This window comes from Puma concolor, chromosome E4 (genome assembly GCF_028749965.1).
Source record: "Puma concolor isolate L17-30 chromosome E4, mPumCon1.1.hap2, whole genome shotgun sequence".
In the NCBI taxonomy this organism is placed as follows: Eukaryota; Metazoa; Chordata; class Mammalia; order Carnivora; family Felidae; genus Puma; species Puma concolor.
In genome coordinates, this window is record NC_141683.1 from 55286508 (window position 1) to 55313883 (window position 27376).

Sequence of the window (27376 nt, forward strand, 5' to 3'; positions counted from 1 at the left end):
AAATCAAGACTGAGCCACCCAGGCACCCCTCCACCACAAAATATATTTTAAACGAAAGGGGACAAGATGGTTTGCACAAGAAATCATAAATATACTTTATTATAGTCATAGTCAAGGAGGTCAATAATTAAATCAACTTCATGGTAATAAAATTCAAAATAAAAATTGACAGATTTGTTCCTTGTGTGAAAAAAAGTTTTACAACTTAGATCAAGACCCACTGTCATGGTGAGGTACTGCAAGTATTCCCCTTATAATCAGAAACTGCATTAAAATAACCATTATCAACATCATTACTCAAGATTATTCTGGAATTACTAACTCCCATGACTAGGCAAGAGAAAGAAAACCAAACCCATAAAAGACGAGGTAAAATTACATTTTTTCCACAAATAATAGATACATATATCTAGATTTGAAAGCCTTAGGGTCAATTAAAAAACTACTACCAACAACAAGATGTATCAGCATAGTGACTAGCTAAAAAATTAATTCACAACAATCAATAGTCCTCCAATACAAAAATGAGTGACAAAATATAGTGGGGGAAAGATATCATCTACGATTTTTTTTAAAAAAGGAAATACCAAGAAACAGACAATAAAAAATATGCAGAACTATCTAAACAAAGAAGAATGCCAGTCACATAGGTGGCCCTCAATAAATATGTTGTTGGGCAAAGGCATAAAAGAATGAATTGAAGCCAGAATGATGAAAACCACTTTGCGCTGGTAGAGGTAGAGAGATCTATGGACTCACAAAAGGGAATCTAGAGGCAACCCCAAATCTACATGGGAAATCAGCATAAGATAAAGATGGTACTTGAATCAGTAAAGAAAGATGGATTACTCAATAAGTGATGCTCTGATAAATAGCTAGCCATTTATTTTTTTAATTTTTTTTTTTAACGTTTATTTATTTTTGAGACAGAGACAGAACATGAACAGGGGAGGGTCAGAGAGAGAGAGAGACACAGAATCTGAAACAGGCTCCAGGCTCTGAGCGGTCAGCACAGAGCTCGACGCGGGGCTCAAACTCACGGACCGCGAGATCATGACCTGAGCCGAAGTCGGCCGCTTAACCGACTGAGCCACCCAGGCGCCCCTAGCTAGCCATTTAGAGAAACAAAAAAGCAAATAAAACTAGATTACTATCTCACCCCTTATATCAAAATAGATTCTTGATGAAGAAGAAAATAAAAACTTTATTTTATCATATGAACAGGCCTTGCTTTCTAAACAGAATCCAATCCAGAAACCTGAATAAAAAAAATCTAAAAATTAAGATGTTTAAAAATTCATCAACACCAAGAAACAAATCGCCACAAACTAAGTAGAGGTATGATGAGCTTGGAAGTTAAATTGGATCTGGATTAATTTGTAATAGAAACTGAGTGAAGGAGGCAGTCATGAAAGCAAGAAAAACAGAAGAAACAATGCCAAGAAGATGAATAAAATGATTGAGTATAAGGTATAAGGGCAACAGAGGAGAAACAAAAGAGCGCCTCAGGAAACAAATGGAAAGCTTGAGTCATTAAATGGTTCACTTTGTTTTGACTGAGGCTCACTCAGAAGCACATCTGCTCCTCCCGAGCATATCAGTATGGTGATCCTGGTATTTGGATGAAGTTAACCATGATGCAGCTGAATAGGTACACGTCTAGACTAGAACTGACAATATGTGGCCTCCATTAGGTAAATGACTTGGTTACACTTCATACCAAAATACTAAAAACAGCAATAGGTGTTGTACTTTATGAGCACTATCAGTGGCAGCAGGTTTCTCCAAGCACAGATCTGAGGCCAGGCTGATGATAACCTGTGGGGTAACAGCAGAAGCAGGACTCAGTAGAATAGCCACTCCTCTTGGTGTTTTCCAGTGAAGCTACTGCCACACTCCCACCAGCTGGTCAGCTCATTACCCTTTACACAGATGTAGGTGGAATATCCTGGAGCCACTTAATACCACAGGCAGCTTTGGAATAAACATTCTCTCTGGTACTGAATGAGAACTTAGCCAGGAAAATATGAAATGAGTGGGGAACTGTTTCTGTCCTTTGCCCTCTTAAGTGAAGTTTTCAACATGTGGATGCATAAAACAAGGACCAAGATTGATACGAGGGAGTTTCCACGGAAGTTCAGGATGGGAGATGTTGTATTTGAGGTTTTGGCATAAACCATGCAAACTTGCTTGTGTCTCTGGCAATTGAACTCAGTTGTGGGTGTTTTAATCTCTCTCTAGGTTCCTGCGGCAGAGGCCATGGTTAGTTACTAATACAACCCCAAAGGGCCAGAGGAACACACACCCATTTTTATCTCCCACTTTTCCTTTTATTGGGATGCATGATATTTGTACCTATTCTGAATGAAAATAATCAAGTCTGGGCTCCTGAGTCTTGGCCCTTCCAACACCACTAGATCAAGTCAGAACAAATTCATTTTTATGAGGAACCACCCCTGGCTTGAATTAAAATTTTTGCTAATCCTCAATGAATTATAGCTTCAAGACTTTTGTCATCAATGGAACCTCTTTTTTGGTACCACTGGTAACAAACCCATTAAATTCACACTCCAAATGAGGTGATGAAGCAAGACTATCAAGTCCCCCCTTCTATCTGCTGTATCATCTCACCCCTGCACTGGCACACCCACCATCTCCTGGCTCTACATACACTTTTGCAATCTAGGTTTGAGATGAAAGCCCCTGTTCTGTGGCAATCAATTCCCACCAGATGAAAGCCAGAAAAGAAACTTCAGAGGAAAATTCTGGAGATCTACTGAGCCACAATGGACACATTTTTCTAACTACCCAAAGGATAGTGATTATGGCAAATATAAAAAACCTCAATGATATAAGTTGCTTTGTTAAATTCAATGAGAACATTTTTATCTCTCAAGGGCAGAAGTACAGTTAAAAAATCTGAAGGCTTTTTAACTTAGGTGTAAGTAATTTACCTAGCTCCTTATCCCTCCATTGAAAGACGTAGCCAACTTGTTCCAGAGATTTCCCATATGAAAATCAAGAGGGAAATATTGGAGGCAGGTTCTCAGCAAGCTTTCAGAGTCACATGTGAGAGCAGGATGTATGATGAATACACAGGAAGGAAGCAATAGTTCCCAAAGTGATTATGAGGCCTTGTAGGCAGAAAAGGAAATGATAGTTTCTAAATGTAGAAAAAAAAAACAACAAAAAAAACACTTTGGCCCTTGCTGATAGGAACTCACCCTAAGGCAGAAGACAGAGTCAACACTTGCTCTTTCCACATGGTTGGGCAATGGTGGTGTGGAGCTCTGAGATGAGCGGGCACATAAGAGCTAAGCCAGTGAACTCAGCACATTCAGTGGCCATAATGTTCATGTATCTCATCTGAGCCTTACAGCTATAGCTAGCTTGCTCACCAGAGCCTTGAGGATTCAAGAGTGTGCAATTATGTATGTGTTTTTCCATTGTCATGGTGTCTAGTCCATGTAAATGGAGATGCTATCCCACAGAATGCCCTGGTGATCTTACTCATTGCTGAATTTGCCACCCTCCATCACTATCTACATTTCTATATGTCTTGACCTGTTTTGACATGTCAAAAAAAAATCCCCTATAAAAATGTCATACATGAAAACAGTCCTTTACATAATTTTAGCATTTTCTTTACTTCCAATTTACATCTTAACCAATGTAAATTTATAAAACACAATTTTATTTGATGATAATTAAGATACCTGAGCCAAGATAAATGTTATCAAGGTTTTAGATTCCTTTGTTTGCAACTGTCCCATCCACTCTGAATACTTTTTCTTTTTTTTATTTTTTAAAATTTACATCCAAATTAGTTGGCATATAGTGCCACAATGATTTCAGGAGTAGATTCCTTAGTGCCCCTTACCCATTTAGCCCATACCCCCTCCCACAACCCCTCTAGTAACCCTCTGTTCTCCATGTTTATGAGTCTCTTCTGTTTTGTCCTCGTCTCTGTTTTTGTAGTATTGTTTCCCTTCCCTTATGTTCATCTGTTTTGTCTCTGAAAGTCCTCATATGAGTGAAGGCATATGATTTTTGTCTTTCTCTGACTAATTTCACTTAGCATAATACCCTCCAGTTCCATCCACGTAGTTGCAAATGGCAAGATTTCATTCTTTTTGATTGCCAAGTAATACTCCATTTATATATATGCCACATCTTCTTTATCCATTCATCCATCGATGGTCATTTGGGCTCTTTCCATACTTTGGCTATTGTTGATAGTGCTGCTATAAACATGGGGGTGCATGTGTCCCTTCAAAACAGCACACCTGTATCCCATGGATGAATGCCTAGTAGTGCAATTTCTGGGTTGTAGGGTAGTTTTATTTTTAGTTTTTTGAGGAACCTCCATACTGTTTTCCAGAGTGGCTGCACCAGCTTGCATTCCCACCAACAATGCAAAAGAGATCTTCCTTCTCTGCATCCTTGCCAACATCTGTTGTTGCCTGAGTTGTTAATGTTAGCCATTCTGACAGGTGTAAGGTGGTATCTCATTGTGGTTTTGATTTGTATTTCCCTGATGATGAGTGATGTTGAGCATTTTTTCATGTGTTGGTTTGGCCATCTGGATTTCTTTGGAGACATGTCTATTCATGTCTTTCGCCCATTTCTTCACTGGATTATTTCTTTTTTGAGTGTTGAGTTTGATAAGTTCTTCATAGATTTTGGATACTAACCCTTTACCTGATATGTCATTTGCAAATATCTTCTCCCATTCTGTCAGTTGCCCTTTAGTTTTGCTGATTGTTTCCTTCGCTGTGCAGAAGTTTTTTATTTTTATGAGGTCCCAGTAGTTCATTTTTGCTTTTGTTTCCCTTGCCTCCGGAGACGTGTTGAGTAAGAAGTTGCTGTGGCCAAGAGGATTTTGATGGCTTCCTGTCTTACGTTTAGGTCTTTCACCCATTTTGAGTTTATTTTTATGTATGGTGTAAGAGAGTGGTCCAGGTTCATTCTTCTGCATGTCGCTGTCCAGTTTTCCCAGCACCACTTGCCAAAGAGACTGTCTTTATTCCATTGGATATTCTTTCCTGCTTTGTCAAAGATTAGTTGGCCATATGTTTGTGGGTCCATTTCTTGGGTCTCTATTCTGTTCCATTGATCTGAGTGTCTGTTCTTGTGCCAGTACCATACTGTCTTGATGATTACAGCTTTGTAGTATAGCTTGAAGTCTGGGATTGTGATGCCTCCTGTTTTGGTTTTCTTTTTCAAGATCACGTTGGCTATTCACGGTCTTTTCTGGTTCCATACAAATCTTAGGATTGTTTGTTCTAGCTCTGTGAAGAATGCTGGTGTTATTTTGATAGGGATTGCATTGAATATGGAGATTGCTTTGGGTAGTATCGACATTTTAACAATATTTGTTCTTCCTATCCAGGAGCATGGAGTATTTTTCCTTTTTTTGTGTCTTCTTCAATTTCTTTCATAAGCTTTCTATAGTTTTCAGTGTATAGATTTTTCACCTCTTTGGTTAAATTTATTCCTAGGTATTTTATGGTTTTTGGTGCAACTGTAAATGGGATCGATTCCTTGATTTCTCTTTCTGTCACTTCATTGTTTGTGGATAGGAATGCAACCGGTTTCTTTTTTTTTTTTTTTTAATTTTTTTTTCAACGTTTATTTATTTTTGGGGGGACAGAGAGAGACAGAGCATGAACGGGGGAGGGGCAGAGAGAGAGGGAGACATAGAATCGGAAACAGGCTCCAGGCTCCGAGCCATCAGCCCAGAGCCTGACGCGGGGCTCGAACTCACGGACCGCGAGATCGTGACCTGGCTGAAGTCGGACGCTTAACCGACTGCGCCACCCAGGCGCTCCTAGGAATGCAACCGATTTCTGAGCATTGATTTTATATCCAGCAACTTTGCTGAATTCATAAATCAATTCTAGCAGTTTTTTGGTGGAATCTTTTGGGTTTTCCATATAAAGTACCATGTCATCTGCAAAGAGTGAAAGTTTGACCTCCTCCTAGCCAATTTGGATGCCTTTTATTTTTTCGTGTTGTCTGATGGCTGAAGCTAAGACTTCCAATACTATGTTGAATAACAGTGGTGAGAGTGGACACCCCCGTCTTGTTCCTGACCTTAGGGGGAAAGCTCTCAGTTTTTCCCCATCGAGGATGATATTAGCAGTGGGTCTTTCATATATGGCTTTTATGATCTCGAGGTATGCTCCTTCTTTCCCTACTTTCTTGAGGGTTTTTATCAAGAAAGGATGCTGTATTTTGTCAAATTCTTTCTCTGCATCTATTGAGAGGATCATATGGTTCTTGTCCTTTCCTTTACTGATGTGATGAATCACGTTACTTGTTTTGTGGATATTGAACCAGCCCTGCATCCCAGGTATAAATCCTGGTTGGTCATGGTGAATAATTTTTTTAATGTATTGTTGGATCTGGTTGGCTAATATTTTGTTGAGGATTTTTGCATCCATGTTCATCAGGGAAATTGGTCTATAGTTCTCCTTTTTGGTGGGGTCTCTGTCTGGTTTTGGAATCAAGGTAATGCTGGCTTCATAGAAAGAGTTTGGAAGTTTTCCTTCCATTTCTGTCTTTTGGAAAACGTTCAAGAGAATGGGTGTTAACTCTTCCTTAATGTTTTGTAGAATTCTAATTAGCTACCTTTCTAGAAAGCTACAGCTTACATGCACCCTGACACTTGACATTTTCCTACAAGATTCCTCTAAGGTCTCTATTTCCTAGGCTTTGGGACTATTTTGTATTGTTTGTCAAATGCCATACTTATGTCTGTGTTCTTTTCTCCTTGACAAATATAAAATTCTAATGGGCTAACTCAATAAATCAGGCACAGGCCCACCAAATACTCCTGAATTTTTTGGCCTCTCTTTCTCAAGATCCAAACAGTTTCCTCAGAGGCCAAATTGCTTGATAGCTTCGTGGGTATCTAATGAGGTGGACAGGGTGAGGCAACAGGCATAGTAGGGCCACTTAATGTAGTTCACTGTTTTTGATGCTGGGTCTTTTCTGACTTATCATTATTTTTTACATTTCTCACTTGTGCGGATCACCTGCTAGGCACCTCCAGCTTATACTTAAAGAACTGTATTAGAATCAGTAATGTTCAGGATGATTAAGTAGATTTACATGTCTTTTGTGAATACATGGTAGCTGGATCCAAAATTATAGAATACAAATTGAGCACAGAAATGGTCATCTATATTGATAGAGATGAGGTTTCAGGTTGAGCCCCTATAGCAGATACCGCTGGTACTCTTCCCAGATCCCCTCTAATCTTTTCTCATGTTTCTGTGTATCCTTACCAACTTCTGTGTGCTTTTTCTTCTAGTGCTCCCACCTAAGACTCCCCGCAGGTACTCTCCTAGCTACCAGAGCTGTTTTTCCTAAAAGGGTAGGAAGCCAAAGAAGTCTTAGAAAGTGTATCCCTCCCCCCCCCCCCACCGTTGTTAGCTAATGACTGAGTAGTGCCTGAATATGAAAGCCCAGCTCTCTTACATAACTCATAACCTGTAGTTTCCTTTAGGATCATACTGAAGCTACTCTGTAGGGCACTTTGCCTGAAATGGTACTCTTTCTTGACTCAGTCCCCTCTCTCTCTTATTTTCTTCAGTCTCTTACTGAGATCTGAGATTTCCAACCTAAGATAGCCTTTAACATGATTAGAGGTAAGGGTTACCAGAAATAGAGTATTTCAGTGCAGACTGTCACGCAAGAGAAGCCAACATTAAAAAGGATATTGATGGTAGTTTGCTGTATAGAAAGCTATATGGGGATTAAAAGGTTAAAATGGTATTTAAGCTATTCTGAACTTGACAGTGATTAGGTCACTACATACACATGAAATATGGTCTTCATAGATTAGAACAAATCCATACTGGATTATAGAGAGATCTGTAGAAAAACAGCCATTAGAAATTCATAGTTTACAATCAGGAAAACAGATTAATTCCTGGGGGAAAGTATTCCATTCCCATACTTATTCTAATATTTTAGTCACAAATATACATTGAATATCTACAATACATACAAAACACTCTGCTAGGCACTTGTAGTTAGCAAAACCAATAGAGCTTAGAGTTTAGTGGAGAAGGCACACTAAAAACTAATCACATGTACAAAAAAAAAATGGGTAAGCATTGCCTTTGTTAAGTGCCTTGAACAATATCTGCAAAGATCTATGAGAGCACATAACAAGAATCCAGACTTAGGCTAAAGGGTCATGGGTTGGCATCCTCAAAGTAGGAGTGTGTAAGCTGAATCTGCAGTATCAGAAAAGTTAACTGGGCAACGGACAGGAAAGAGCATTCTACAACAGATCAGCATATACAAAGCCCTTGAAGCAGTAGGAAAACATTCTTCAATTTAAGAGAGAAACTAGTTTTTACCAACTATTAAGAAAATCTCTCAAAAGGATTCAACTTTTGGTGTTCTTTAAGAATTCCAAATTCTTTGATTCAAAACTTTCCTAAGATACACAACAATAAACAATCTAACTTTCATCTGGGGGTAATTCAAACATTAGGCTTATGCAATTCAGTCATTTAGATAAATAACCATGAGCACTTATATTTTAATTTCAACTCAAACTATTTTTGCATTATTTAGAAACACTGTGGTTAGAAATTCCATTGGAGGGAGCAGAAGTTTACCTCCTCTTGATCTCAGGGGTGCTCTGAAATCCTAGGTTGGTCTTTCAGCTCTGAAACCCTAAGGACTGGAAGCACCACTTTTAGTGTGGATCACCTTGAGGACATAGGGGGAAAATCTCTACTTCCAGTTCATGAAGATTGAATAACAAACACTTTACTGTCTCACTTGTTACCTGCTCAACATTTCAGAAAGAAAAGGAAAAATTATGCTTTCAGGTAAGGATATATAGCCAATAGTTCATTTAGAAAGACTAAAAGTAGAGTGGCATTTAGGAAGAAGAAAACCCAGACTACCAATGCTCAATGAAGGCACGGCATTGGACTGGGTAAAAACTTCTAAAGAGTAATAATGGAATTCCCATGGGTTAAAAGAGTTATGACTTGACTAGCCTAAAAATTAATGGTGAATTTCCCTCCAGATTTTTCTCCATGCAAAGACTCATTTGTTGTGACTAAATTTCTTACTCCCCATTTCAGTTTTAATAAATAAATTTTCCCTAACTGAAGATGAAGGTATATAGATTTAAAGGATTGGGGAAGGAAGGTAATGATCTGCAAGGATTCTTATGAAACCCACAAAAGTAAACTTAAATCCCTTTATGAAGGGAAATGATATGTTCATTTCACAATGGCCAAGAGAGAGTGCATTCTTTTCTAATTAGTTATATACTTTGACCTATCCTTAACTCTTACTTCTTAGGAGTATATGAAGAAATTTTCAGAAGTTTAATTAAAAGTCTTAAAGATGCCCTAAAATAATTATATCAGCCCATAAAAATATGACTTCATTGTATATTCTCTGGCTCAAGCTACTTACCAGTGCCAGCCTAATATCACAGTTGGGTCAAAAGGCAGTCACCACCCTCTCTCAGTAGAAACATATTATAAACATATGTGATATTACATATGTTTGTACATGATATTACTTTTACGAAACTCTAAATCAAGTTTTCAATTCTATTCCAAATATTAATGCACCAACCAGTATTTTTAAATTTGGGCTAACTTCAGAAGGTTCTGAGCCAGTGAAGTTGTATTAACTTCAAAACTCAAATATTGTTATATGACCCTCAGAAAAATTGAGTGTGAAGTATCTTTAGACATTTTTGTCTTCAATGAATCCCATGAAATTTTTATATGTCTGGTTATTTTCTAAGGTACCTTCTATCTCATTTGTAATGAAATATAACCCATAAAAATCACAACTGATCCACTACCTAGTTAAAAACAAGCTTACACAGTTAGAAAATGACCTGGCATTTATACTGGTTCAGTCTGCTATGAATAATTAGGAGAATCATACAAAACATGAAATCATAAAAAAGCTTTGTGTTACATACTGGTATTGCCACATGTGGTTTTACGAATATTTTACAGCTGCTCTACTAGTTCTTCATTGACATATCCAAATACTCAATGACTAATGATGACACTGGTAGACATAAACTAATAACAGTTTTAGTCACTGAATCTTAAAACTGGTTAATGCACATTCTGAAACCCACTTGAAACATAAGAAGTTTGTTTAATTTTACCACAGGGACAATATTTTCAAGCCTTTGCTAAGGTCAATACCACACCATGTTTTCATCATGACATTTAATTTTTCATACAAGAGAAACTAAATGAGCTGATTTTTGAGCTCAGCATGCTGGTAGCAGCTTCTGGCCTGTCCAGAAATTATTTATTCCTAGGCTGAAGAATGTCAAACATATATTTTAGAGAAGACATCAGTTATCTACATTATAATCCTAACAAAACCAGTTCAAAATTTCAAAGAATCGTGAAAATACTTATTTGTATTTTAAAAGTCATTTTAAATCACTTTCACTAACTTGAGATATCCATACTTTATAATACACACACACATTGATGAATATAACCAAGTTGACACAGTCAGTTTCAGGCATAGTTGTTAAATCTCATTGAAAATAGAACCCTCTTTTCACTATGTTCTTTTCTTCAATTTTATTATAATCTAAGGTAAGGCAATATTATAGCATGCTGACTGTTACATGATTCAACAGAAAATTCAAAGTGAAAGGCATCAAATTTTATTCTGATTCCATAATTAATTCATGCATTGTTAAACAGTTTTGTTTGGGGGTGTTTTAACATTGGAAATGAACTTTTAGAAAAATTTGGCAGCACTACAACTTCAGTGCTTTGCTTTATCTATGCTGACTATATATCAAAATAAAAAATTCAGAATTACAACTGTCAACTCTCAGTCATTGACACTAATAGTGAATGAAAAAAATATATAACATATACAAATACATATTATATAATTTATTTATAATTAGCATCTACTTAAAATCCGAAATCCTTTGCTTTATTTATTACACCCCCTTCTCAACAATGTGTTTCTATCAGAACTTCTAATAAGTAGCAAAATTGACTAACTTTCATCTTTTCTATTCACTTTATACTTTCCTCTCTAAGGTTTTCATGATCAAGGATACAAGTCTAAAAATCTCTAAACCAGGAAGAGAAGAGCAAAGATTCTAAAAGCTTTCAACAGAAACAATTCAAAAGAGTTAGTTCTTGATCATCTGGTTTGTGGTATGCACGGTTCTCTTGCATTTCTTTCCTTTTTTAAGTGATTGGAAAAAGCAGACATCAGAGTGTTAATGGATCCTCCACTAATTCCAGAGGTCTAAAAAATATTCTGAAAGGTAATAATTCTAATAAAAGCAAGTGTCACCTACACATTAGTAACTCATTTATAAGTGGGAGGGAATACTTCTTGTTTAGTTAAACATTCCTTCCAGCACATAGTAACTGAGCATCATTTGGGTTGTATTGTGGAAAAGTGTAAGTTGGGAAAAGGAGTAGAGAGTTCTCAGGTGAAGAGAGCCAGGACTCAGAGGCCACCTACAAGTCTGTGAAAGAGTCAGGGATGCCTTGATGAGGACGGTCAGAGGGGAAATAGGGAGCAATGTTAAGTAGAAAGATGCTTTTGAGGTAAAATTGAGAGGACCTGACCAGTTGATTTAACAGGGTGAAGGAAGAGGAGAAGTCTGGATGATTCCAGAATTTTCAACTCAGATAATGGAGGAAATAAGGGGATTAGTAATAAGGAAAGACAATGCAAGAAGAACAGGGCATTTTAGGTTTCTCTGGGGTGGTGACATGTAGAGAAGAGATTAAATAAATTCTAAATTAGAACTGAGGTAATCTGCAGGAGGAAGACAATGGAAGAAATTTCTAGGAATCAGTTATAAATGTGAATCTCTAGTTCAAGGGAAGTTTAGGGTAAGGGTAAAAGACATGTTTTAGGGCATACAGGTTAGAGCTGAAGACAGAACTGTTGGAAACACTCCAAGTTAGAGCGAAGGGCAAGAAGAGAACAGAACATGGAATTCTGATAAATAGTAAGAGACAGAAGAGGAGTCAAAAGAGTAGTAGAGAGGAAGAGAAGAAGAAGAAACAGAATCTATCTTGAAATTGAAGGAGGAAGACTTTCAAGAAAGAAGAAGTGGTCAATAATGTTAAATACCATAGCCAGATTCAAAGAATGAGAATGGCAAAGAAGCCACTGGATTTGGGAAATAGGATTTTTTCACCAGTGACCTTTGAGAAGGTCAGATCAGAAGGGGCAGAAGTCAAATTTCAGTGAGTAATAATGCATGAAAGGTAAAAACGTAGAGATGGCAAGTAAGTCCTATATCAATAAACCGGGTAGGAAAGAAAATAAATGGTGGTTAAGGGATGGTGTAGAGTTTTCAGAAAGGGGAAATAATAAACATATCTGTGGGTTGAGTGTTTGGAACGTATGGAGGGAGGGAGAGAGAGAAGGGGGGGTAGGGAGGGAAATGGAGATGCAAAGAATGGAGTGAACTGATGAGACACAATTCCTAAGGATGCAAGAGGGAATGGGACCAACAATTTAGGTGGAAGAATTCACCTAGCAATTCAGAAGTATCTCCTCCACTTCAATAAGGGGAAACAGTAAGTGAAAATATGGGTATAGTATAAGAACATTTTTACCCAATAGTGTTTCTTTTTTCAATGAAGCAGGAACCTGGGTCACCTGCTGAGGCTCTGAGCAGAGTGGAAAAGTTTGGTGTGTTTTCTGTGAGGAACAGGAACAGAAGCTACTTGGGAAGAATAAAGAACTGTTCAGCGAGGTAGACTCAGATTAGGGATGATACATCTGTCATGAAATGAATCATACACTTTTTCTCCAGGAGGTTACAGCAGACCTAAATCAGAGCCAGAATAATCACAACACTAAGTCTCAAGCTCAATGTTTTCAGTTAGCAGCAAAATGGGGAGATAAGAAAAGCTGTATGAGATACAGAGATGATGTACTTGGAAGGAAAGTGAAGACAATTAGGGACATGGGGAAATAGATCTAATAAATCAGATCAAGGGAGCTAGAATTCAAATTTATTTTAATGATGAGCTTTACTGAGAATGAGGGAGAGATATATAGAAGGATAAGAGGTTGTGGTCAAAAGGGAAATTTCAGAGCACAAGACTTGAAAGGTCACACTCTTCCAGGTGCTGACCCAGTCCAAGGCATATCCATATAAGTGTGTTGCTGAGTAGAGAGGATGAGATAATTGGAGAAGAAAGATAAAGTTACTATGAGGATGTTAGATAAACCATCAGCATAAAGAATAGAATGGGATGTTGAAGACCAACTGTGTCCCAGTTATTAAATTATGCATCAGGTATGGGGAGTAGCCTTCAGTTGGACAAATGACTACAAAGAGAGTGACAAAAGGGGGAAAATTCAATTGCAATTAATAATATGTTAGTTAAATCACATAGGGTATGAAACTTCAGCCACATGACTCTCGTGAGAAAAGATTATTGCAGAGTTAAATGGCATGACTTTCAGTGGTGTACAGGCTGTTGAGCTAAGGGCATAATCAGGAAGAATTTAAAGGTGAGCAAAGAAAGCAGACCCAGCCTCCCAGGCTCAAGAGAAGGAGCTACAAGAGAATCAGTGCTTCTACCTAAGGAGGTTTTAAAGGAAGTGGTATTACTGAGAAGACAGGTGAATAAAGAATATAGATAAAAGGTGGAAATGGGAGAGATTTCAGGATAGGTGTTATTGAAGGGATAAAAACATAGACTTACCAAGAGTTGGTGTCTGTGCATAATATTAAAGCATAATACAAAAACAGCCTTCCTACATAATTTAAGCAGAGGACTAGAAGATAGAAAATACATTGCTTTTTAAAATTATAGCATCTTTAAAGTCTAGAGCATTATAAGTACTCCTGAAGTATTTCATAAATGAATGAGTTAAGTAATTGAAATATTTTATCCATCTATAATGAAACAGGAGGTTTGGGGTCATTTGACTACCACTGGTTTATACTGAGCCAACTGCACCCTCTAGTTTTATTGCTGTTGGCTCAAAGTTTACTCACAAAAGCCTGAGTTTAAAGAAAGATACAGCCTGTGACTATATATGTAAATAAAGTTAATTAGATACAAGGGGCTTATGTACATTGCTTAAGCCTCTTCTTGAGCCAACCTAGCTTTATAAAAATAGATACGTTTCTTTCTAAAATTCCATGGTTTTTGAAAGATGTTCCAGAAAAGATAAATTCATTGGAGGTAATTTAGAAACCATCAGAGAAGCCAAGACTAGGAGATGTAATTCCATGTTGAGGCTCTACTGTCTAATTTCAACAGAGCACTATTGCTTTTATCTACTTATATTTGGTATTTCTTTTTCTTTTAATGTTTATATTTATTTTTGAGACAGAGAGAGACAGAGCATGAGTTGGGGAGGGGCAGATAGAGAGGGAGACACAGGATCTGAAGCAGGCTCCAGGCTCTGAGCTGTCAGCACAGAGCCTGACATGAGGCTTGAACTCGTCAACTGCAAGATCATGACCTGAGCCGAAGTCAGATGCTCAACCGACTGAGCCACCCAGGCTCCCCCTTTGGTATTTCTATAATTAGATTTTCTTTTCTTTATCTATCTTTCTTTTCTTTTCTTTTCTTTTCGTCTCGTCTCATCTCTTCTCTTTTCTTTTCTTTCCTTTTCTTTTTTTTTCTTTTCTTTCCTTTCTTTCTTTCATTTTCTCCCTCTCTCTCTCTCTCTCTCTCTCTCCTTCTCTTTCTTTCAAAGGTTGTGTTGTGGAGGGATGTTATTTCTCTGAAAAGAGCACAGATTTTCAAGTCTAACTAAGAGTCCAGGGCTCACAAAGAGACTAGTGCCTGTAAAATCCCTGATTTGAAAGTGTACTCTGGGAGTATGGGTGAGGCAGAGGTAGACCTGTCCTTACAGAGCATGCAGCCCAGATTCAGACCAGATCAATGCCTGACACTGGATTTCAGTGGAGCCAGGTTGTAAATTATATAGGGTCTGAAGGAAGAAAATTTCTCTGGAGAATGATGAGATTATCCTAGTCCTCAAAAACTGTTTCAAATAATGAAATTTTTCAAATGCAAAATCTATCAGATAGTAAAAGTCATACACATGGGGAGACAAGGTAACATAGGTGAAAACCAGCACAAACAACAGATACAGAAATAGACCCATAAGAGCTCCAAATACTATGGTTATCAGATACAATTTTAGAATAAATCTGCTTGTTATTTTCAGGGAGATAAAAGATAATATGGAGATTTCAGCAGGGACTAGGGATTACATTTTTTTAAAGTAGCAAATTTGAAAAGAGCTCTATAAAAAATCCTACAACATTGAGGACAACCAGAAAACTGGACTTGTCCTACTGCCTCAAAAAGTAAATCTCCTTGATGGTATCAGAGAGCTAACAAGGCAGTGAAGAATTACAGGGGAATAGATACATAGATGGACACTTGATTTATACCCAGTGCGGGAAAACATATTTTTTAAAAATAAATAGTGTTGGGACAATTAAATGTCTATAGGAAAAATGTGAAACTTGACCCTACTTCTTCACCCTGCACAGAAAAAAATCAACTCCAGATATATTCATGACTTTGGAGTAAAGAAAGAATTAATGAGGTTACTAAAAGCACTAACCATAAAGAAAAAGCATACTAGCCGCAAACAACATGGAGACAAGGAAAATTTGAAGATAAAGACAAAAAGAAAGTTGATGGTACAAGTTCCCTGAAGATCCAGGAGTGGAATCGGAGGGGAAACATGGGTGGAAATGCTGGTTACGCAAAAAGAAGCAGGTTACCTCCCTGGAATCCAAAGGGAGAAGGCAAAGATACAGCGCAGATGCAGGTAAGCTTGCAGATGGCATTGCATGAAGATGGGCAGTTCCTACCTATAGATTTTTACTTTTTTGGCATAGTAGAAGGGGAGAGAGGTAACGTGTTGAGCCTGTGGGACAATGTAAGAGATAGGACAGGTAAGAGGTTTGAGGACAGCGGATAAGCTCTTCAATAATCATTATTAGAAATGGGAGCTAGAACTGATGAAATACTTGGTTGTTTAGCAGTTAAGATTTAGCACCATGTTTTTATCATGACACCAATTTAGCTCAGTAGGCTGGACATAAAAAGAGAGAGAAAACAGTTGGATTGACATATATGATGAATAGTTTAGGTCTTATCAAACTAGTAGAATGGAGGGTCAACAGCCAAAGGTGTTGATCCAATTAATTATTAAATAATATTAATAAAAGTGATGTATTATGTAGTTTAAGCTACATGGAAAAGGAAAAGGACAGGGAGGGGCTGATTGCTTGGGGATTAGGAGGGATCAAGAGACTGGTGATCCTGTTGAGGTATGAGAATAGACAGTAAAAGTAATCAAGTGATAGAATTGGAGGACGAGAAGATGAGAGTCTATGACATGGGATTAGAGTATCTGAATTTAAGATTTTAAAGGAGAGTATGGGTGAATGATGTCAAGATCCAGTGTGTGATCACTGGAGTATGTGGCTTATGTGGAATATACATAAAGGTCACTGGAGTGGAAAAGACCAAGAACTTGAGAGGCCAGGGTGTTATATGGTCTTCCTATGTACATAGTGAATTCACCAAGAATGACAGCAAGGTGGGCATATGGGAGAACACTATGAGCCAGGCATAACAGGAAGACAACAGATAAAAGCAGAAAACGATTCTATACTGAACCGAGTTATATACAAAGATTTCTCATAAGACAAATTTAGATCTCTATCCATGTCTCTCTCTATCTACCTATCTGCCTATTTGTCTACCTAATCTCTATCATGTCTATCTTAACACTATCGGTCCATAACTGTTTATACACGTATAATAGGTGGACATGCTAAAGATTCTTTGCAATGAGGTAACTGGTGTGTGAGTGTTGTTACTGATGGGTAGATACTATTGTAATTTTTCATACATCTTGAAAAATGACATGATTGATTCTAATGCTTTAATATACTAAGATGTTTGTACACAGTTTTAGCTGAATCACATATTGGCCTTTTCCCTCCCTTGCCACTTACGAGAAAAATTCTTCTGACTACATCACTGATCAGTATCCTGATTCTATTCATAAACATACTACTGCAATTCTTTCTAATCCTTTATCACCTCTGTTGATAAAATGGAAAAACATTCTATCTCCAATTACATACTATTGAACCCTGGGGTAAGAAACACTAGTGTTTTATCTGAGAAGGTATTAGAAGTAGGCTGAATGAGGTAGAAGAGGCTGTGTGTGGACTTCCTCAAATATTTCTGGCCTAGAATTCCATTTCCAATTCAAGCTTTTGGAGTAAGCTCTGATTGATCTCTCTCTCTCTAGGTTTCTTCAAAAAGGCAAATACCCACATCAAAAGGATAACCGATAAACTCCTGTCATGTTGGTGTAAACTAATTTATCAGATCACTCTCCTACAAGATCCCTACAGGGTAGGAAGACCAAGCAAACATGGAACAATCAGGAATTTTCAAGGAGACAAGCACTGGCTGAACTGAAGATGCAGCTATAACGCCTTTGTCTTTTCTGCTTTATTCAAAGGCTTTTCCAAAAAAGGGGTCATGTATTCTCATATGCTTGCCCTTTTTAAAATAAAGCATATATTTATACACGCATAGATAGAAGATTAATAAATTGTATTACATATAAATCCCAAGGTCATACACTGCTTGATAAAAAACCTATCTCTTTGGGGCGCCTGGGTGGCGCAGTCGGTTAAGCGTCCGACTTCAGCCAGGTCACGATCTCGCGGTCCGTGAGTTCGAGCCCCGCGTCGGGCTCTGGGCTGATGGCTCAGAGCCTGGAGCCTGTTTCCGATTCTGTGTCTCCCTCTCTCTCTGCCCCTTGCCCGTTCATGCTCTGTCTCTCTCTGTCCCAAAAATAAATAAACGTTGAAAAAAAAAATTAAAAAAAAAAAACAAAACCTATCTCTTTAAACCAAAGACTTCAGAAATCCTTTATTTATGTACTACTTTTGTTTCCTAATTTCAATGGACTCTAGGAATAATGATAGATGTGATAAAATTCACATGGTGCTTAGGACAAGCCCCAATGACAAGAGCTTTTCATCATGTTTGCTATCTCAATGTCACATTTGTCACATCCCAACAACCAAAGGAATTCACCCTGCCAAGCCCAAATGCAAAGCACAGAGAAACAGACACTACTTCATGGAAGGAGCTACAAAGTCACACTGCAAAAAGGAGAGCACACAGGGATGAGAAGAATGTTTCACCATTTTTGCAAATCAATATATTCAAGAAAGGTGTGGAAGGATACGTAGTAAACTGATAATATTATCCACTTTTCCAGGGAGGATCAGCAAAGGAAACCATATTTTATTCACCTGTATTTGCTTGACAACTACATAAAGCACTCATTACCCTCATAAATATTTTAAGTAGAAAAAAGTAGTAAATTTTAAAAGCTTATGATGATTCCAATCTTATCAGCACAAGTTTTATTTTATGGAAACCTTAATCATTAGCATTTAAACGAATAGAAAATAGAAAGAAAACACCCAAATAATGCAATTTTGTCAATCGCGTAGCATTATTGAAGGAGACCAGACCAAGAAATAACTTCACTGCATGATCCACAAAATTGTTTTGCAGTTTCACAGCTCACAGATTGCTTTTCAGTGGATATATCTAGGCTTCTAATACTGAGTTTCACTTTCAAATGTCAAATGCACCCTTCAGGAAATACACATGCTCAGCCCGTTACCTTTGCTTATAAAAAATCTACTGCCTTTTCAGTTAACACTGACAGATGAAAGGACAGTCTCTGATCTTTTGGCCAAGAACCAGTCATATAAAACCTCCCTTGGGCTCTAAGTTAGTAATATGAAATGTACAGTACTAGTCACAAGTTTTTTATGACTCAGAATTTGCAAAGAATTTGACCGGGTGTCCTTTCCTAGTTTTGGTGTTATCGAGCCTGGGGAAACTAATATCATAATGATCTATAAAAATGCCTCAGGTCTCTGTCTCTTTAAAGTAAGTATCTTTGCACTTCTGTCTCCACCAAGGGAATCTAGGATACAAATCATATGATAGTGTTTATGACACACCCAGTTCTGTTCTGCAGTTTGTACAGACCCTATTTTGTTCACTAGAGTGCTTTATTATGACTGACCTTACTACTCTCCTCCAAACTATAATACCAAGAGCTTTTGTACTGAACCATGTAAGAGGGTTGCCCTTTGCATTGTCTGTCATGTTGAAGAGCTTCCCTTTGAAGAACATCTTTCCACCACATTAACACCCATATCTCAGGCCCTTTCTGCCCAATAGCCAAGTAATCACATACTACGATACTGTATATGCTACCCTAAAACACAGGGACATCCAAAGGCATGGTACATCAGATAAGAGAGTGAGGACTCCCATCCACCAGTCAGTCATCACCCTCAGTTCTTTTTTTTTAAAAACGTTTATTCATTTTTGAGAGACAGAGACAGAGTGTGAGCTGGGGAGGGGCAGAGAGAGGAGACACAGAATCTGAAGCAGAATCTTAAGGGTGCCCCTTAAGTTCTTTATTCCTAGATTTTACTGTCATTTGGAAAGCATGCACATGAAAGTTCACCTGATCTTGTACCAACTTCTGGTAAAATGAGTGACTGTCCCGCATAGATTTTATGATTAAAATTTCTCCATCTACTCCACACCCAAAAAACAAATAATCCAGTGAAGAAATGGGCAAAAGACATGAATAGACACTTCTCCAAAGAAGACATCCAGATGGCCGACACATGAAAAAATGCTCATCATCACTCATCATCAGGGAAATACAAATTAAAACCATAATGAGATACCACCTCACACCAGTCAGAATGGCTAACATTAACAATTGAGGCAACAACAGATGTTGGTGAGGATGCAGAGACAGAGGATCTCTTTGGCACTGCTGGTGGGAATGCAAACTGCTGCAGCCACTCTGGAAAACAGTAAGGAGGTGCCTCAAAAAATTAAGAATAGAACTACCCTACAACCCACCAATTGCACTACTAGGTATTTATCCAAGGGATATAGGCATGCTGTTTCAAAGCGGCACATGCCCTCCAATGTTTATAGCAGCACTATCAACAATAGCCAAAGTATGGGTAGAACCCAAATGTCCACCAATGGATGAATGGATAAAGAATATGTGGACACACACACACACACACACACACACACACACACACACACAATGGAATATTACTCGGCAATCAAAAAGAATGAAATCTTGCCATTTGCAACTATGTGGATAGAACTGGAGGGTATTATGCTAAGCAAAATTAGCCAGTCAGAGAAAGACAAATATCATGACTTCACTCATATGAGGACTTTAAAACACAAAACAGATGAACATAAGGGAAGGGAAACAAAAATAATATAAAAACAGGGAGGGGGACAAAACCTAAAAGACTCTTAAATATGGAGAACAAACTGAGGGTTACTGGAGGGGTTGTGGGAGGGGGGGATGGGCGCAATGGGTAAGGGGCATTAAGGAATCTACTCCTGAAATCATTGTTGCACTATATGCTAACTAACTTGGATGTAAATTAAAAAAAAAAAATTGGGGACGCCTGGGTGGCTCAATTGGTTAGGCGTCCAACTTCAGCTCAGGTCATGATCTCATGGTTGGTGGAATCTGCACTGACAGCTCTGCACTGACATCTTGGGCTCTGCGCTGACGGCTCAGAGCCTGGAGCCTGCTTCTGATTCTGTGTCTCCCTCTCTCTCTCTCTGCCCCTCCCCCATTCACAGTCTGTCTCTCTGAGTCTCTTGAAAATAAATGTTAAAAAAATTTTTAAAAAAATTTCTCCATCTATGTGAATTGTTCTAAAACAGTTTGGTTAAAATCATAAATTGGCTGAAAACAAAAATGTTTCCCATCACTGCTTGTCAACTATATATAATGTAGATTATTAATATTATATTGATTACTATATTATGTTAATAATATATATTATTTTATATATTATTTATAGAACATTATATATTATTATTGTATAATTTTATACACATGTAATTTCTGTGTATCATGAGACCATTTTATAATTATTTTATGCTACAATTCGTTTTAAGTATTTTCTTCAGAAAGTGGTTTAGGCATCATTTTTGTTGCACTTGTTTAAAAATGTTCATTTATATTTTAGTATTTCTACTTTTCAAATCTTATAAAATTACTTTAAAGTCACTGGTTAGGGGCGCCTGGGTGGCGCAGTCGGTTAAGCGTCCGACTTCAGCCAGGTCACGATCTCGTGGTCCGTGAGTTCGAGCCCCGCGTCAGGTTCTGGGCTGACAGCTCAGAGCCTGGAGCCTGTTTCCGATTCTGTGTCTCCCTCTCTCTCTGTCCCTCCCCCGTTCATGCTCTGTCTCTCTCTGTCCCAAAAAAAATAAATAAATAAACGTTGAAAAAAAAATTTAAGAAAACATAGTTAAATATCATAGAAAGTGGGCAAAGTAACTTTTAAAGCATGTTTTTAAAAGCTTAAAATAAGATTGCTTAAAAATTGATGGCAAATGAGCAACTGGGTAGGCACTCTAAATACTTACTGATTCATTTTGGGTAATTTATTTAGAGAAATATTATTTTATAATTCCTAAAAATATTAACCAGTGACTTTATTTTATTTTATTTTTTTAATTTTTTTTCAACGTTTATTTATTTTTGGGACAGAGAGAGACAGAGCATGAACAGGCGAGAGGCAAAGAGAGAGAGAGACACAGAATCGGAAACAGGCTCCAGGCTCTGAGCCATCAGCCCAGAGCCTGATGCGGGGCTCGAACTCACGGACCGCGAGATCGTGACCTGGCTGAAGTCGGACGCTCAACCGACTGCGCCACCCAGGCGCCCCTCCTAAATTTTTTTAACAGAAGGTACTGTCACAAATCATTCTTTTTATCTACAAATCATTCTTGATAAAGAAAAGTAAAACTTTTCAAAAAGAACAGATGAATGTCTGGTTTTCTTTTCTTTTTTTTGTCAAATATTTTTGAAAGAGCATCGTGGTTTAGAATGTTGCTTTGAAATTAGACTAAGAAATAAAGAAACGAGAAATATTTTCTAGATCTTTTTTTTTTTAGTTTCATAGACTTTATTATACCATTCACCCTAAATCCTCAAATACATGATTACTGCTATCCCCTTTTGTAAACAAATGATTTTTGTAATAAAATGGTAAGCATCACTGGGTGAAAAGCTACAGAGATTGGAAATATCCATTTTTACCAATATCCTAATTTTAACAATTGTTTCCAACCAGTTGATTTGTAGAAAACCATCTACCTTCAATTTGCCCATATTAATACTCTCATTTTAAATTTCAAACACACTTGGGGCACGCTGGTGGCAAAGTCGGTTACGTGTCCAACTCCTGATCTCAGCTCAGGTCATGATCTCATGGTTCGTGAGTTTCAGCCCCACATCAGACTGTGTCTGATGGCACAGAGCCTGCTTGGGATTCTGTCTATCCTCTCTGCTCCTCCCCTGCTTGTGTTTGCTCTCTAAGTAAATAAATACACTTAAAATTTTTTTTTTTAATTTCAAACACAAAAATTACATTCCAAACCTCAAAGTGTTAGAAAACTATTTCTCACGTTATTCATGTAGTCTAGGTGTTTACTGTATAAAAGGGGTTTCATTTTATACCAGTCATCTGGTCACAAAGACTGTATTAGTGATAATCATCAGAAAATCTGGCTTCAACCACCCCTTGAAACTTGAATGTCTGTTTCTTTGGAACATTAGGAGGTCTTTCTGAACATCGGTTGGTTGCATTTGCCCACTGCTCTAGAGTTTTAAAAGATCTTTTTATGGGAGTCTGCTAAAGGTATTCTTTCCTCCTGTCCACCTGGTATACAGCACCACCTCTGAGATTCTGCCTTGTAGCACAAAGAAGTTCTAATTAGAAAATGGATGCATGAAATTGGAGACACTAGGCAGGGAGCCAAAGATGAACTATTCGAGGCAGCACTCTCCTGGGTGTAAGAGCAAGGCTAAGCTGTAAGGGATCTCTGTTTTTTTGTTGGCAAAACTCATGCATTCTCAGAGAAAAGTCTCTTCCTGGCCCAGGCCCATCTCCATAGTTCCAGAAAACCCACTGTCCTCTAGATAAGGAGGCAACTACTCTTGTCTGCCTTCATCACCAGCACCACCCACAGTAATTCTGAAAATGACAGTTATTGGTGTCTGTGTTTTGGGAATACCCTTGTTCCCAGAATCATGGTGCTTGTTAGCACTGGTGGCTTCCTCCTCCTCATTCTACTATCAAGAAGCAAAGAGATTATCAGCTTTGGAAAGGAAAGGTCAGCCCAAAAGCCAGGCTATTCAGGATTTTCCCAGTAGATACTATAATGACACTTCTGGGATTATGTTCTCAGGCCTGGAATGTCAAGAAACATGAGAGGGCAGGATGACAAAGGTAAGGGAGCTAGCTTGGCAATCAGTAGACTGTTAGTTCTAACTCTGTAAGACAACCTTTTGCCTTCCCTATACTAGTCCCTCAATCTATGCTTCTATCTGCCTTCCTCCCCAATTGAGGACCCAGTTCCATCATTTATGATCCCACACCATTTTCGTGTGGAATCCCTCAAAAGGAGATAAAGACTCACGTGCCAGTAGTTTAGCTGAAAGGTTGAAAGGGGAGTGGAGAAATGAGACATGGAAGGGAAGGCAGCCAACAAAGGATGTTTTTTTCTGGAGGGGACTGGAGATCAATTCTGTGATTCTGTTACCCAGGGTGACAATATGGAGCAGGTACCTCAGAGGAATCTTGCCAGTGTGTCAAGAAGGAGCTGAGGAATTTATACACCAAATTCCTTTGAGGGCTGCCCTGGGAGGTTGTAGGCATTCTGGTGCTGTGACCTGTCATGCAGTTGGGCAGAGCATCCTTCCCAAGGCAACCTTCAGGCCAAGAGATACAGGTCCTGGGCAGGAACACACTGCAGGTGAGTGCAGGGTGGGTGAATGTCTGCCTTTCCCCAGCCTTGTATTTGATAAAGGAATAAAAAGTAAGAGGGAGAAGGAGAAGGAAAGAAAGTTTACAAAAAAGAAAAAGAAAAAAATAAAGGGGGAAGGAGGGAGAAGAAAATTTGATTTCATAATTTACTTCACATCTACTATGTGTAAAGCACCTCATCCACTTCTCATAGCATCCCTATGACACAGGCATTTTATTATCCTCATTTTACAGATGAACAGACTGAATTTATTTATTTATTTATTTTTAAAATTTTTTTTTTCAACGTTTATTTATTTTTGGGACAGAGAGAGACAGAGCATGAACGGGGGAGGGGCAGAGAGAGAGGGAGACACAGAATCGGAAACAGGCTCCAGGCTCCGAGCCATCAGCCCAGAGCCTGACGCGGGGCTCGAACTCACGGACCACGAGATCGTGACCTGGCTGAAGTCGGACGCTTAACCGACTGCACCACCCAGGCGCCCCTGAACAGACTGAATTTAAAGAGGTCAAGTGAAATCCTGCCAAGTCATACAACTGACAGGTTAAGGAGCAGGGGGATTCAAATTCAGGCTTTCCTTTTCTGCTCAAAATTCTTAGTAGTTTCCTGTTCCTTAAAAATAAAGTCTCTCCATGAGCTGATGATACAATTTTTTTTTTTTTCAATGTTTATTTATTTTTGGGACAGAGAGAGACAGAGCATGAACGGGGGAGGGGCAGAGAGAGAGGGAGACACAGAATTGGAAACAGGCTCCAGGCTCCGAGCCATCAGCCCAGAGCCTGACGCGGGGCTCGAACTCACAGACCGTGAGATCGTGACCTGGCTGAAGTCGGACGCTTAACCGACTGCGCCACCCAGGCGCCCCTACAATTTGATGGAAATGAAGACCCCTGGCCACGGAGTCAAAAGAACAGAGCTCCAGTGCTGGATATGCCAGTCTCAGCCCCACTGGCTTCATGCTCCAGTCACCTTCTCTCTCTGGGTTTCATTTTCTTGGCCAGTAAATTAAGGAGCTAGATTAAAGGATGGTTAAGGCATCTGCCAGCTCTAACAGCTTAGCATTCTTTTCCACTGTTACCTTCTGTTAGTCTTCTATGCCCAACTATCTTCCAACTAAACTGGAAAAGCCTTCATTCTCCTAAAAGCTCATGCTGTTCCAACAGTCTTGTTCTTCCCGAGCAGCTGTCCCTGCCTAAATCTTCCATATATTCCAAAGGTTTCTCTCCCAGAAAGGTTTATTTTATCCCTCTAGCTAGAAACAAGATTCTCTGAAGTCTTCAGAGAAACAACATTTCTCTGAAGTCTTACTATATTTTCTTTATATTTTCCTGATTAGGTCAAATTCTGTGTCTTGTCTGGGAAGTTACCTTATACACAATTATAAGTCACCATGTACAACACGGACTCTGGAGCCAGATTGCCAGGACTATTCTCCCAGCTCCTGTACTTCCTGGATATGCAAACTTGACCAAATTATTTCCCTGCTTCTGTTTCCTCTCAGTGATATGGGGATAATCATTTTAAATGAGGCTAATGGGCTTTATAAATTTAAATGAGTTAACATATGTATAGTGTTTAGAGCAGTTCCTGGCACATAACCCCTATGCATGCATTTGCCATTATTATTCAAAATCATTAGCATTTTTGTTTTTATTTTGTTTGTTGTACTTTGAGTATGTTCTTTCTCTTGAAATCTTGTCAGTGTGCTATATATACCATTATTATGTTTGTACCTGTCATTATCTTTCTTTGTTTCTTCCCTTCTTTGTTTTGTTTGATTGCTTTCCTTCTGCAGAAGTCCTTATCATTTGCTGTTTTGTATTAGGCAATATGTTCTATTAAGATCCTTGGGAGTTTTTCCTTTGTGGGTTCATCATTTCCTACAAAAACATACAACATATATTAAACACTTAGGTGTATAATTTTTTGAATGAACAAACATAGGAAATAGAACAAATAATATATACTTGATAAATATAGACATTGGTACTTCTCCCTCCACTCTACTCCCAAGTATGAGATCCTAAAATTAAAACCACTTTCAATTGTATTTTCTACCCTCAACTCTAGCCAAGAATAGACTTTTTTCTTAGGTATTCATTTACAATAAAACTGTATCTCCATCATTCTTTTCTGCAAAAGTCTAAAATACCTACCTGACAATGTATTCCTCTGTGGGTAGAAATTCAGAATATCTGGGCTACTAAGACAAAACTCTGAGTGTTACCTTCAAAACAGTCTAGAATATCAACTGATAATTCTTCAAGTCAACATGAATTAGTTTCTTTACAGATAAGATAAAACAACTTTTCCAGGTATTGGTGATATCGTCCCATCGTTGGGGGATACTTTTCAAATTTCCCTTTATTGTTTTTAGCTAGTTTGATTGATTAAATCTGCAATGCTGGCTACACAGAACGTCTCGGTCAAAATGAAGGGAATGAGATGAGTTTGTATGAAGGTCAACAAGTTTAGCTCATGTTTCATTTTCTTATAAACCCATGGCTTTAAAGACATTGACTGGGCAATGTCCTCCTTATCATGGACAATCATAGTCATAGTATTAATACACTATAACTTCCTTGAAGATAAAGTATCTTATTCATCTATAAAAACCCTAATCCCTAGCACAGATGTAGTAGGTACTACTGACTATCTACCCAAATCCCTTCTCCCCTTCTCCCTTGCCCATAGACACCCAATTGTGTTTAGTAATTAGAATGCCATCTGCTTTCAGAGACACTGAGCCTCTCTCCAGCTCTGAAAGAGAGGGGTGAACCTTTATTTGTCTCTGTAAACCAACAGTGATAATCTTAACCCCTCTGTCCATGACAAATTAGGAATGAGCATGTGACACAATTCTGGCTTATGAGAACTGAGGGGAAACCTCTTAGGGACTTTTTGGGAGCACTGACAGTATTCTTAAAAGGGAACCAAAGACAAAGACATTCTTTTTTTAGCCTATGAACACTGCAACCTGCATTTGATTATGCCTAGAATTGTAGCTGCCATCTTCCATCTTGAAAAGAATCAACCCAAGACCATAAGGAAAACTCTGAGGATGGCAGACCTGAAAGTGAATAAATCTGGCTCCCTGATGACACCTTTGAGTCATTAACTTAACCAACCCTGAAACTCCTCTCCCTCTAGACTTCTTGTAAGAAAGAAACTTTTGAGCTGATTTTTCTGTTACTTGCAACTAAAGCATCCTAATTAATAGAATTGGGGTATTTGTATGATTAATTACCTAAATAGCTTTTAGTAGTAGTAGTAGTAGTAGTACCGAACAATAACAAAAATAGTAATAAGTCACAACCTTTATTTTACTCTGTGGAAAACAATGTACTAGGCACTTGTATCAATTATTTCAATTTAATACCAAATAACTGATTGAGATAGCTTTTATTACTCTCATTTTA

At 38.2% G+C, this 27376-nt stretch overlaps 1 long non-coding RNA gene across 2 annotated transcripts in view; it reads right to left on the reverse strand.

Moving 5' to 3' along the window:
* LOC147572690 (uncharacterized) overlaps window positions 1–27376 on the reverse strand; it is a 471113-nt gene that overhangs the window by 272941 nt on the left and 170796 nt on the right. For both annotated transcript variants that reach the window (XR_015245842.1, XR_015245843.1), the window contains exon 3: window positions 25691–25837. This is a non-coding gene — a long non-coding RNA (uncharacterized LOC147572690). The remainder of the gene's footprint in view (window positions 1–25690; window positions 25838–27376) is intronic.